Below are 12,689 nucleotides of genomic sequence, written 5' to 3'. Positions count from 1 at the left end.
TCCTGATGTCTCCTTTTTGGTCTCAAACTGCTCGTGTAGTGCAGTCTGGCTGCACCTCTTGCCCCTGCAGAAAATGGAAACCCCAGGAGAAAAGTGAAGCTCCCATCAAGCACTGCAATGTGCATTTTAGGTCTGATGGTTTTTCTGTGGTGAAAAATATTTCCATTATAAAAATTATTTATTTTGAGGGAAGGTTAAAACATCAATGGAAATGTGACCATACATGGACAAGAAAATCCACCCTAGTGATGAGCATCCAATGTTTGCTGCCATGTTGTAGGAATATTGGATGCAGCCACTTTGCACATGATGTGCTGATTTGAGATTTGTCTGTTCCCTAATACAAAGGCGGTTACTCTACATGCTTTATTTCAGGAGATATTGGAGAGTGAAGGTGAGGTTCTCACACAGAGCTCTAAGAAATACTACAGTAGAGATCAGCTATTGAAAGAGTTTTCACCAGTGCAGAGTTTTTGCTAGGAATAGTACTTGGAGAAGATGATTTCCCCTTTTCATCTGTCTCTCGTCTCTTCCTTTGACAGCTAGACTGATATCACCACCTGATTCTCAACTAAATCAGAACTCTTCAGTTCTGCCTTTCTTGCCCTGACCAGGTTAGCAAATTTATGCTCACTGACCACTTTTGTGAGATTTGTTTTAGCCCCTTTTAGGCAGAAGGAAGAACTTCAGAAACATTTTAGCCTGTGGATGGAGAGCAGGGACTGTTGCAGTGCAGCAGAGCCAAAGCCTGGTGTTGTGGACACCCACATGGGCTAGGAGAGATGAGCTCTCCTTCTCCAGCCTGGTGGCATCAGCATGAGGACAAGCTGCAGCACTTTAACCCATTAACACCAGTGGGAGACACTCAGAATGAAATAAAAAGATCCTATTTTCCAAATGGTACTCAGCAGGGTCAGACGTTTTTCACAGGGATGGAGGACAAGATGGTTTGGCCTGTGGGGGTGTGGGGACACACATCTGTGGATGTGAGCTGCAAACACCCATGGTGCCAGGGACTGCTGCCAGGTGCCCATTGTGGTGCTGTGACCCACGGGGCTGTGCGTGTCACCTCTGGGGCAGAAGGATGAGGCATTGGCTGGGGAGGGGCAGAGCACCGCGTCCTGCTGGAGCCGTGTCAGGGTTTCCAGGCAGAAAGCAATTTATCAATCTGTTGTGCTTACTTTCCCCTGACCTGTGTGATCAAGAGCAAATTGCCTGGGACAAAACAAAAAAAGCAAAAAAATGAAGGGGGATGGAGGTTACAACCTTCCTGCTTGCAAGGGGAAGCTGTAAAGTGGCATTTGAGGGAAGAGCTGCGTCTTTTCCATTGTGGGGCTGCCTGTGCTCACTCAGATTTTCAGTGTCTGCAAATATGTGCTAGAGGGAGTTGACCGTTGCATTTTTGTCAGCTCCCTCCTCAAAGGCAGAACTTGACGTCCTGCTTCTCTTTTCCTCTTATTTGTCTCCTCCCGCCTCCCCTTTTCCCCTGTCCACATGACAGTCATAAAAAGATAATGGAAACAATATGGGAATAGTCCTGGTTAGAGCAGCTTCCTTGTGGATGAGAGCCACGTGCAGTAGCTGGGGAGGCTGTGAGGTCCCTTTGGAAAGCCAACGAGGGCAGGTCAGGGTGTCCTTGTTTCCAAAATCAGTGCTGTGCTAGGACTGTACTGGTGGAGTGGAGCCATTCGGATACCAGGTACTGGGCACTGCGCTGGTGGGACAGGAAACCCCAGGATGAAGTTATTATATTTGAACTGGGTTTTGTACTGAAATGCTCTTTAGGGCAAGGCCATCAGAGGGTGATAAAAGCATCCTGAACACTCTCCTCCTCCCATCCTGGCCGTGGGCCTGCCCAGACCCTGCCAGGCAGGAGCTGCTGTGGATAGGTCTGTTGACTGTAGCCTGCTGGCAGCTGTTTGCAGCCAGGAAGGACAATATGCTGATTGCAGAATCCGGTTTAATTACTCACAGCACATGCCATTAAGAGAAATTGGCTCGGCTTTCTCAGGAGCAACACATCTGAACTGACTCACCTTCATAAAACTTGGCTCACATGCTAATTAGATGGCTTGGCTTAAAAAGATTGAGCCCCTATTCTGCCACCAGCTCACAGGACCCGGTGTTATTTAAAGATTCTGGATTTCCTTATATAAGAGTTCAATTGTTTTTTCAACAGAAAAAAGAAAGAAAGACTCAAAAGAGAAAAGAAAAAAAGAAAAAACTCAACCCACCCTTTAAACAGAATATAAATTTATACATCATTGAGTTCTTAATTTTCATGGAATTTCTCTCCCCCTCACAGACAGAAGTTGTATATACAGGATTTTAGTATTTCCTCTCCGGCTCCAGCCCCAATTTGAAGGACTGTAAAAGTTTGAACTGATTCCAATAGTGCGCGGTTTGCATGGTCTGTGCTACGCTGCAGAGTCAAAACAGCCCACACAGTAACAGACATGCAGTAAATCTTGGGAGAAGTGTTTCCTTTCTTCACACACACACACACACAGAGGATTGAAATTCAATTATAGTTTTAAAATAATACTGAAATTTGGAGGCAGAGGATAAAAAAGCAAGCGGGGCTTCTCACAGCGAGGAACCCAGCGTGTTTTGAAGCGCGATCAGGTTTCAGGGAGCTCGGGGCTTATGATAACGTGTTCAGCATATTCTGCGGTCGGGCTAGTTTGCAAACACGAACTCATTATTACTGAATGATCATAGCAGTTGATTGTCTTTGGAGAGAGATTTAGAGTCCCCTTGCACTGCGTTTTTTGCCTATCCCATGTACTTTTTCGCAGATCTTGGGAAGAACAGAATGTAAAACTACAGATCATCAAATTAGCCTTTAATAATGCTGTGAGACCTGTGTGCACCACAAATACACAAAATCCTTCCTTCTCCTCTGCTTTTTCTCCCTTGCACATATTATAAACAAAGGAAGAGAGCAGCAGGCTCCGTGCCAGATCTACCCATGTTTTCTCTTTATCTTTGCTTCCATCACGCTTTTGACTAATTATATTGCCATGCCTGTAGGAGAGGGGCTGTATCAACAGATATTTGCAAAATCCTCAGCAGCAGCAGCAGCAATGATCGTGGATCCCAAAACAACCCAGGACTTTGCTGGCTGAGAGTGAGGCACGTTTTAATAACAGAGTGACACTGGGTCGGGAGTTTGCCAGTGATGCTCACATCAACCCCTCAGCGTGAGGCTGGGCTGAACGTCACGAGCTGGGATGTTGTCCTCCTTGGAAAAGGAGGTTGAGCTGTGATTCTGCAGAGAAGGGCAGCCCATTTTGTGGGAACTGTTGCTGCCTGCCATGCAGGAATGAGCACAGAGACTGCATGTAAAAAATTCAGTTTCCCTTCCAGGTCAAGAAAGGCGTGAAAAGGACCCAGCTGAGAGATAAACATCACAGAATCATAGAAGGGTTTGGGTTGGAAGGGACCTTAAAGATCATGTAGTTCCAAGCCCCTGCCATGGGCAGGGATGCCATCCACTAGACCAGGTTGCTCAAAGCCCCATCCAACCTGGCCTGGAACACTTCCAGGGATGGAGAATCCACAACTTCTTTGCGCATCCTGTGCCGGGGCCTCACCACTCTCACAGTAAAGAATTTTTTCCTAATATCTAATCTAAACTTTCACTCTTTCAATTTGAAGCCATTGGTCCTTGTCCTGTTACTACACACTGTTGTCAAAAGTCCCTCTCCAGCTCTCTTATAGCCCCTTTAGGTACTGACAGGTTCTCAAAGGTCTCCCCAGAGGTTTCTCCAGGCTGAACAAGCTCAGATCTCTCAGCCTGTCTCCATAGGGTAGATGCTCCAGACTTCCTCTGGACTTGCTCCAACAGATCCACATCCTTCTTACACTGGGGACCCCAGAGCTGAACACAGCATTCCAGTGGAGTCTCACAAGAGCAGAGCAGAGCGGCAGAATCCCCTCCCTCAACCTGCTGACCACACTTTGGATGAAGTCCTTCTTTGGAAGCAAACACGAGAGTTGGGAAAGAGACTGGGCCGGGGAAGGGGAGTACAAGGAGACGTAGCAAGAACAAGGGAGGGCAGTGAGGAGGTAAAGCCAAGGAGAGGCAAACACAGCTCGTGAGCCTAAGAGATCTGATTGGCTGAAATGTTTCCAGCTCTGAGATTTGGTGGTTGAACTTTGCCTTGGAATTGGTTGGATCAGGTGGAAAATCCATGGGGATTACACCCTTGCTTGCTTCTAGCAGGAATCAGCATTTGTATTTCCAGGGGTAGCTCAAGTACTGCATTCCTCACAATAGCACAAAGGGGTTTTTTTTACAGGTGTTCAGTGGAAAACCCCAAAACCCAAAAAGCCCAAAACCCAGGGGAGTTGGTCTGTGGAGGGACTCCAAAAGATGCTTTTCTCAAATTGCTGATGCATAACCCTAGATGTGGTTCCTCTCTAAGACCAGGTTACCTAATACACTGCTACACTTGGGTGTGTTGACACATGACAGCATACAACATTCTCCAGCTAGTAACCCCTATTTTGGGGTCTTCGAAGTGACATCATCTCTAACCCACTGGGGCTGGCACACAGGAAAGATGAGCCTAAAATTTTAGTGTTGTGTCCAGCTTGCTGTCAGTAGCATACCCAAAAATTGAATTGAAAATGCTATAATAATTGGAAAAACACTGACCTGATTTTTTTTCCCCATGGTTCATTCACGTATTTAGGAGTGAAAATGCTTTCACAGCTGATAGCTCAATATAAACTGGTTTCCATGCACCCCACAGCTCTGAGAATCCCAATGGATATGTAATTGTCTGAGCCATTTTGGGTCACCAAACAGACAGATTACTTCAGTCACTGCACATTAAACTTCTGGGAGCCTCTGAAGTGATGATTTGCTGCCATACAAAACTGGTGTGGAATGGGCCTAGGAGCCAGGATTTGGTAGTATTTCATCAGAGCATTTGCAAGCAAGGGCACCAGAGTCATTAGGGGCTTTGGGACAGCCTGGACCAGAGTGGTGGGGAAAACAAGTCCCTTTGCTAATGGAACAACTTTATTTTTGCTTCCTGTTCAGAATGATACCCATAAGACATTGCCTGGGGCCAGAAGCTCTCATCTACTACATGGGCAGAAAGAGAGAAGAGGGCTCTGTTATTCAAAGTTCATTTAAAAATACTTTGATGACTCACAGGGAAGGACAAATTAGCTAAATCTTGCCAGCTCTTAGTGGCTTTTGGCTTTTTATTTTGGGGTTTTTTTGTTTATTTTGGTTTTTGGGTTTTTTTTGGTCCTAGCAGTCTTCAATGCTCACCCAAAGGTGTGAGCTGGGCGTCCTGGGGAATGGTTTGGGCAAATTAGAGGTACCATGCTGGGTGGAAGCTGGATATTTCTCTTCCAGAGAGTCTTTTGCCTACTAGGCCCCTTTAAGTTACCTACCCCAGCTCTCTCATTTTACCTACTCACAGCCTCTCATTTTTCCTCCTTTTGACTTAAAATTAGGAAGATGAGGGCTGGATGCTGGTGTAATGAGTCTCACTATCACAAATCTTGTCATAAGCTGCCACATGAAGGTGCTATTTTGCACCTGTTGCTTTTGCTTTTTTGTGCCAGAAACGTGGGCTTCTTGTCACTAGGGGTCATTTCTTTTTGTTGTTTTTAAGCAAAGGTCTCCTGGCCTTCAAATAAGCAAACACCAAAGGTAGCATCTCATACCCACTGCAAACTAGTGGTTTGGAGAAAGATCTCCTATTGGGATGAGAAGCTGAGCTGTGAGAAACAGATTTTTTGTTTGTTTGTTTGTTTGTTTGTTTGTGTGCCTTAGCTACAGAACCCAACACTCGCAAAAAATTTAGATCTTGCTCCGGCCAAGCTTAAAATTTGTAGCTTTATTTCAATAACCCAAGAAATTAAAAAAAAACCATTCTTGTGTCAAGCCAAAACGTTCTTTTGGTTTAAAGAAAAATGTTTTATCTTCAGGCAGAGAATGTTGTTCAAATCTACTTCTTAGAGCTTTGTATGATGAAACCCTAAAAATCCCTTCTGCCACAGAGGAGAGCCCATGGCTTTCTCTCCAGCCTGTAGATTAAAAATTTCCCAGTATTCATGGAATCATAGAACGGTTTGGGTTGGAAGGAACCTTAGAGATCATGTAGTTCCAACTCCCCTGCACAAACAGGAAAGGGACACCCCGTCCATGGCATATTCATGTTGATGAATGAAACGTTTAATAGTGTCAGTAAGAGAAAATGAAAAATCCTACCAGAAGCCTTTAACAGGGTGACTCGGCACATTGCAGCCTGCATCTAGACTGGGAGTATATTTTGCTCAGAGCTCAGCAAACCATGATGCTTCCCACACTTCTGCAGCTGGTTTTGTGTCTCCTACAGCTCACCTTCCCCTGGGGGCAGCTGAAGCTGGGTCCTGTCATCCCCAGCAGCAGGAGGTGGTGTGTGGCTGGTCCAGGGGACAGCACGCTGCTCCTGCAGAGCTGACCTCAATAATTCAACCCATGGGGCTTTGGTAATGTTTAATTGTGTAGCTCTGTCCTGTGGTCTCGTGGTTTGAGGCAGGAAGATGGGAGATTTTCAGATCGCCCCAGGAAGAGGAGGAAATTGAAACAAGGTCCCTCATAGCCCAAGAGAATGTACTACCCATGAAGCTTTGGATGAAAGAAAGGGGTGTTGATGTGTGTAAGGGAGAAATAGTCATAACTGCATTTTTGGGTAAACTTACTCCCCACTGAAGATAAATAGTCTGGCCTTCTCTGCTAAGTCACAGCCTCCCATTCAAATCTTTGGGTTTTCTGTTCACAGAATGACCTTTAATTGTGTTAAAGGCTCTGCAAATCTCTGTTTTGTAGAGACTGGTAGCTAGAATGGAATGGCTCCTTACGTAAAGCCAAGAGACATGAATAGTTCAAGGCAGCTGCAGGGATTAATGCTTTGCAGGGCGGCTCTTTGTCTTGGGCCATGGAGAGGACTGGTATTTGGCGCTCTGTTTTGCTGCATATTTTATGGTCTGGAAGAGGTCTTAACAACTTTTATAATGCAGTCACTCCACAATGGCTCTCTTCAGTGAGGCTGAGAGCTCGTTGCTGTGAAAACATGAGCTATTTCCCTTTTTGCACGGGCATATGGGACAGGGTGCTCTCCACCAAGGAATTCCTTCCAGGTAGAGGTAAAAGACTTGCTGCTAGGATCTGAGGTTCCAAAGGTCATGAGATTTAGGGTGGAGCTGTGAGTTTTGGCTAGATGACACATGGTTTTGGTTTGGTTTCTGCTTTCAGAACGGGAACATGCTCATGTACTGAGCCATTGGCACAGGGCACTTGGGGTCTGAGACCACGACCAGTGCTCTACGATGCCAGACCTGGGAATACAAAGACAACCCTCAGTAGACACCAGCTCTAGATATTCAGTGGTAAAAGAGGCGACCTTGAGCCTTGTAGGATGATTTGACCTCTGAGGCCAATTGGTATTTTATGCACTAAGCCACTGCTGGTTGCTGCATTTTAGGCAAACAGAAGACATCTTGATCATACCTACTAACTACAAAATCTGGCTGCTCCACCAGTTATGATACCAAATTTCCTTCATGCTGCTTCTTTCTTGCAGTTTATTTCTTCTTTCCAGCATATATTTGCTTTCCACCTGTTTTTTACAACAGCATCTCTCTCTCCTGTCTCAACCTTTGCTTCCTAAGAGCTTGCAGCAAGTCCAGCCACGGCTCTCACTGAGTTGGAGGGACAAATCAGGTGCAACCTCCTTCTAGACTATAGGAAATCTGTAGGGAGGTGGTCCCATTTTGAAATTTAGTGGAGAGGAAATGCACATTCTGTGAGATCATCCACTGTGATATCTGTTGGGAGGAACTAGAGATGCCATGTGCAGTGCTCAGCTCACCCAAACCCCGTCTGACAGGAAAAGGAATTCCTGTGTAATAAAAATTAAGATAATTGCCTATGAAGAAATGTTTCATTGTCGAGGGTATTTTCATGCACATTAGTGGAGAGGAGGTCAAATTCAGAGAACATAAGATCAAGTCCTGGAAGAGATTACTTTGTTTTTGTTTAAATTTCCATTTCGTGTTTTTTTCACAGATGCTGTTGGGTTCTGGGGTAAGTCTCCACTTATTTTTCTGGGGAAAGCTTCTAAGTCCTAAAACTGTGGAAGGTCTGAGCAAAGAGAATATCACTGTTCTTTCCATCTATTCCACATCTGTTGAGGAAGATACTCCACATATGTTGAAGAAAACAGCTTTTTTTCTTCCAGCATCTCAAAAGAGCAAAGCTGAGTAGCTCACCTGGCTCCATCTGACCCACCAGACAGGAGAGCAGCACCTGGGCAAGGCCAGACCTGCTCATCTTTGGGTGTGAGGATACAAAGAATATGGAGTTTAAAGGAGCCACAGCTGGCTATGGAGAAGTATCTGGTCCTCTCCCTTTATCTGTTCTGATCCTGCCTAAACAAACTTTATGTCAAGGAATGGTGAAAGTAAAGTGTGATTTTTGTGTTAAAGAGAGTGAAAATTAAGAAAGAGAAAAATGCAGGAGGAATAAGAACTGTTATAGGGTTTTGGGCTTTTGTGGCTGGAGTAAGGGCAGGTGGGTGGAGGATGAGGACAGAGCTGTGCAGAAGATGCTGTTTTACTAAGTCCTTCACTTCCCTACAAATACATGTAAGTTCAAGACTATTGGGACTGGATTTGTAGTGAAGTTTGCTACGAGAGGTAGTGGGGGATGGACTAAGGGGGTAAAAAATTATGAGAAAATGCCTTTAAAATATTCAGAATGAGGAGAGATCATCTTGCTGATGTTGGCCAAGGATTTGGAAGATCTTGGTTTTGTTCTGGGGCCAACCATAAGATACCATGCCAGTGTTTCAGCTCATCCATTTGCTTTGCAGTTGTAACAGGCTAAGAACACATACACTCAGCTGTCAGCTTAGGAAAAGGTTCTTCCCCCAGAGGGTGGCTGGGCACTGAAAAGGCTCCCCAGGGCAGTGGTCACAGCACCAGCCTGAGAGAGCTCAAGAAGCGTTTGGACAATGCTCTCAGGCACAGGGTGTGATTCTTGAGGTTCTCCTGTGCAGGGCCAGGAGCTGGACTTTGATGATCCTTGTGGGTTCCTTCCAGCTCAGGATATTGTATGATTCTATGATCGCTGTGGAGATTCATTTGTGGGTGCCTGTACACCTCCATAGACTTGGGCATGCTGGCTGCATAATTTCTTCACTATGAATCAGAGAAGCCAGAGTCTGTATGAGGTAAGAGACCCTTTGACTGAATCCCTTGTGCATTCGAGAGCCTGTTCTATCAGTTTGAGGTACCACATGAAATACACTAGGTCTTCACCTGAGAAATAATTCCTGTCTTTCCACCAAAGGGATCTAAGAAAGAGATAAGCAGGACACCTTTTGACCAAATACATAATATTCTCTTCTACTTTGGGTCTGCTGAAGATCAACACTTGTTGCGGTGGCTAAGTCCACTGTACATCCCTCAAGTTGCCTTAAAAGTGATCTCTCCTTACAACACTGTGCTGGAAAGTTCTCCCTCTGTCTAGATTCTGCTGGTCACTGGCCCTCTCCCCCTCCCATCCCTTTTCCCATTGGCCCCTGTTATGCCATTCAACCTTGCCTCTGGCCCCTAGCCCTCAGACCATTGGTTTTGGATGCTCTGCCCGCCTTTGGGGGGTTTTGGGATAAAACGGGCGCGGGCTTTCGGTCGTGGTTCTTTTTTTGCCTCTGCTCTCTTCGTGGCGTTGCCATTAAACACCTCAAAATCGCATGCAGAGAACCCCTCTCGCCTCTCTGTCTCCAGTTTGTGCACAGCCTGTGGGTGTGAGCAGCTGTTTGCAACCACCTGGGAAGGTGAGATCGTGTGCACGTGTAGGTGCTGGCAGAGTGCTGCCTAAGGTCCACGAGGGACCCAGCAGGGACAAACACAGCATCGATCCACCAAAGCCCTTTCTTTAAACACTGGCATATTAAGAGCAAAGATCTGAAAGCAACTGTTCCTGTCTGCAAGCAAAGGGCAGAGATCGTGGGGTGGAACAACGCCTGATGATTGGGATCCAGAGAGGTTTAGCAAAAGCCCAGAACTGAGCTTCCAGGCAACATACTGCTGACAAACAGGATTCACAAACTCTCAGATTTTGATCTCTGCTTGTTTTTGTGCAGTAGTCCAAGGGGTCCTTGAAAGAACATATTTCACCACTCTGTCCTTTCAGAGAGACCTCATGTCTTTGATAGCGGGGGGCCTTGGACTGAGGTGCTGTCTGAGCAGCAGTGGCTGGCTTTATGCTCATCTCCTTCAGCTGCAATCTCCAGAGAACTCTTTTTTTTTCTCTTTGTCTCCTGCTTAGTAATATCTCCCTCTGTTTGTCCTTGACTTTACCAGCTGAGAATGTGCCTGTGTGTTGTCTACACTGGATTTTTGAATGAGTGCCTATTGGGCAGCTGGTGCTGTTGGCATTTTGGTCTAGACTGATGAGAAGAAAGAAGGACTTGGATTCAGGACTCCAAAAATTGAAACCACCTCATTTTTCATCCCCTTTGATTAACTCTCTGGTTTATTTGCCTGTAACAATGACAAATGACGCCACCAGCTGATGCTATCACATTTGGCAGAGTCAGCCTGGTTTTGAACTCCTCAATTAAAACTCTACATTTAATGGTAATGCTTCGTGAACTCTTGGGGGAAAAATGTCTCTGGCAGATACAAGCTAAGTAGGAATCTGAAAGGTTCCCAACAGCAAGAACCCATGTCCTACTGCTTATTCTGAACTACTAATATTCAGCAATGCTGCTCACTACCATGGTTGTAGGATCTGTGTTTTATTATGATTGGGTTTTTTGTCTGCTTTACTGTGAGTGTAATGTTGATGTTATTTACACCAGTGTAAACTGGGAGCACTTTCACAGAAATTAACTGTGCTTTACAGAAGTACAGGCTCCAGAAAGGCTAAAAATGCCTCATCCAAGCAGCTGAGGGCAGGTGGTTGCTTGTTGAAGTAGAAATCTCACCTTTCACTTAAAATCTGGTTCCTGCCTTCCTAGCTTTTAGGAGAGGCTCTCTGAATGTAGAACTCTCAAACCAAGAAAGCAAACTAAAATGTCAAAAGTTGTATTCTTCCCCTCCTGTTATTGTTGCCTGGAGGGTGGCTGGGAAGGTGTCTTGTAGTTGTTGAGGTTTCAGGTCAGATACTATGCCCTGAATGTCAGGGCTTTGCAAGGAAGGGACCTCATACCACGCCTGTTGCTTCCATTAATGCCAAGAACAGTTTTGGTCTCCAAGGTGCTCTGCTTGTGGGATGGACCCAAACCCTCTCCTGTCCTGTATCACATCTGAAATGTTTTACATCCAATGGAGAGGAACAGACACCCCAACTCCTCCAGACTACTTGGAATGCTCTGTTAGGGGGCCATGAATCCCACCTAGTGTCCTAAAATCCAGTTTAATCCCCATCATGAACACAAGAAGTGTGGTCAAACTTAGACCCTGCAAGGTCTGTACCCAAGTCCTCATGTCCCTGCATGCCACAGCACCTGTCCAGGAAGAGGGGATAGGAAGAAATCTCCAGGAGAAGCTCCAGGCACGGCTCACAAAAAAGTAAAGTGTTCCCTTGAGTGTTCCCCTGCAAGACAGGAGCAAGGAGACAATTTGGACTTTTTTGCTTACCCAGGCACAGAGGAATGGGGGTTATTGTGTTCAGACTCACTTTTCTGGGGAACAGCTCTAATAAAATCAGGGACGTGATGATCTGTACTTGCTGGTGTTATCTCTGCAGCACATGGATGAGGAGGATGAGTCAAGAACCACACACCTGGAGCTCTGGAGGAGACACAGGTAGACCTAAATTTGACACTAAATCTAATTTTTGCAGGCAAAGCCAGCAGAATGAGTGGCTGTGTTGTAAGTCTGACCTGTAAAATGCAAATGTACTCATCCACCCCTCCCCTCCTGTGGTGCTGTTAGTAATTAATTCAGCACATCTGCTAATGCTCCTTGTCTCTCTCCACTGCCCATGGCTCTTGTTTAAATGTTAATACCGCATGTGCTACCTTTTATCTGGAGATGAAGATGGATTGCTGTGTCAGACTGGATTTAAATTCATTTTGCTGTTAAAAATTTGTAATTATATTGAAAGGTTGTATGAAGTCCAAGACCTCTCTGGGCTACTGTGGTTAATTAGCTGCTACAGATATTGTGCATTCAATCAAATTGTTCTCACTGCATTAAATTTGGTTATTAAACACTTGAAATAGTTGAGATATTAGCAATGCTTGATCGCTGGAAGGTCACACTCTTCGTTATTCATCCAGGCTGTGTGTCAGGCAATTTAAGTGCAAATGGATTTGTGGGTTGAAGAGCCGTCTGGGAAAGGATTTGGAAATGGTTGGCAGATTTGCACAGACACTGAGGATGTAGTGGGAGGCTGGGGCTGGGACTTTCACGATGCGCTGAGTTCTTCATGCAGCAGATCAGGTGAGATCTGTCCCTGCTTGCAGGCTCCACCAAACAAACAGTGTTTGTGAGGAACCTACTGAAAAGGTCCTGTCAGGTTGTTTGTAGGAAGGGAGGGGATCATTCCAAATAAATTCAGATGGGAGTGAAGAGAAAGCTTTCAACGACGATGAGAAATTGGGACAGGAGCTACCGCACATAAATGGAAATAAATGTTGTTTTGCTGATGCTCTGAAATATGTTGG

The sequence above is a fragment of the Corvus brachyrhynchos genome, unplaced genomic scaffold, assembly GCF_000691975.1.
Source record: "Corvus brachyrhynchos isolate BGI_N302 unplaced genomic scaffold, ASM69197v1 scaffold80, whole genome shotgun sequence".
Lineage (NCBI taxonomy): Eukaryota > Metazoa > Chordata > Aves > Passeriformes > Corvidae > Corvus > Corvus brachyrhynchos.
Note: the sequence above shows the minus strand (reverse complement) of the source record.